We start from the raw sequence: 1,146 nt of genomic DNA, 5'->3' as shown, positions 1-1,146 counted from the left end.
AGAAGAAGTTTTAAAGTCTTTGTTTTCTTCACAGTTCTCGGCGTCTCGTGTGCTTCTTCTTCTTTCTCTTCACACAAAGTCGTAGAAGTTTTCAGACGTGTCACAGCTGGATGTGAGGATGGGACCCACTTTCCTCTGTGAGCTGGGCCTATTCTGTCAGTGCATCACTTCTTCCTTTGATTCATTGACTGATGAACATGTTTTAGTAAAATGACAGAGTTTCAGTCATTTGCAGCATTTCAGTTCATGTTTTGTTCTCAACATGGTTGTTTGCAGACTGGATTAGATTTCAGTGCACTGACGCTGGTTTAGTTTATCTCAGAACGGTTTGTTTCTTCATCAGTGATAATTTGATGCATTTTACACTAAATATATAATTTAAACCAATCACAGCAGCCTCTGGTAACACCAGGTGTGTTTGACTGATGCCATGTTTGAGTGAGTCTTCAGTTTGATGATGTGTGAAGTTTCTTCCTTTATTGCAGTTCTCTGTACGCTCCTCTGCAGCGGACACGCTCAAGGTGACTCAACAGTTTGCACTTTTATTTATTTAGTAAATATTCATCTTAGTGCATCAATCTTAAACACTTTCCACTTCTGTTTTTATTTCTCAATATATTTATAAGTTTATGAACAGATTTTGATTTGTAAAGTACATAAAAGTGTTTCAGATCAATGATGTTGTGTTTGTGTTGGATTCTAGATGCTGTGCTAACTGTTGAACCCAGCTCGACAATTTTTTTCATCGGAGAGATTGTTAGCTTCAAATGTGAGGTGAAGGAAGAAAAACACACTGACTGGGAATACAAACTCCTAAAGGATGGTCGAGCCTTTATCCCGTACAACAGATACAAAAATTACAGAAAACAAATCAAGTCTACATCTGATACTGGTAAATACCAGTGCTCTGGTCATATGAAGAAATCACATTATACAAAGAACAGTAATACTGTCTCCCTAACTGTGCTGGGTAAGTCCTCAGTGACCATGACCAATACATATAATACACTTAATATAATAATTCAAATATTCATCTAAATGATAAAATAGAGTGTACACTTAATTAATGTGCTCATGGAAGGAGCTTTGGAAAAAAAAAATCTTTAGCCAGGACCTGTGTTCTTATTACTTGATAATAGATCATAT

At 36.4% G+C, this 1,146-nt stretch overlaps 1 long non-coding RNA gene across 1 annotated transcript; it reads left to right on the top strand.

Moving 5' to 3' along the window:
- Positions 1-40: 40 nt before the first annotated feature.
- LOC106456057 (uncharacterized) lies at positions 41-934 on the top strand. The gene is made up of 3 exons (XR_001290224.1): positions 41-155; positions 486-521; positions 704-934. It is a non-coding gene; the product is annotated as an uncharacterized LOC106456057 (long non-coding RNA).
- Positions 935-1,146: the final 212 nt, after the last annotated feature.

Source organism: Pundamilia nyererei, unplaced genomic scaffold (genome assembly GCF_000239375.1).
Source record: "Pundamilia nyererei isolate P.nyererei 1_Seehausen unplaced genomic scaffold, PunNye1.0 scaffold02447, whole genome shotgun sequence".
Lineage (NCBI taxonomy): Eukaryota > Metazoa > Chordata > Actinopteri > Cichliformes > Cichlidae > Pundamilia > Pundamilia nyererei.
Note: the sequence above shows the minus strand (reverse complement) of the source record. Positions and strands in the feature narration are given on the sequence as shown.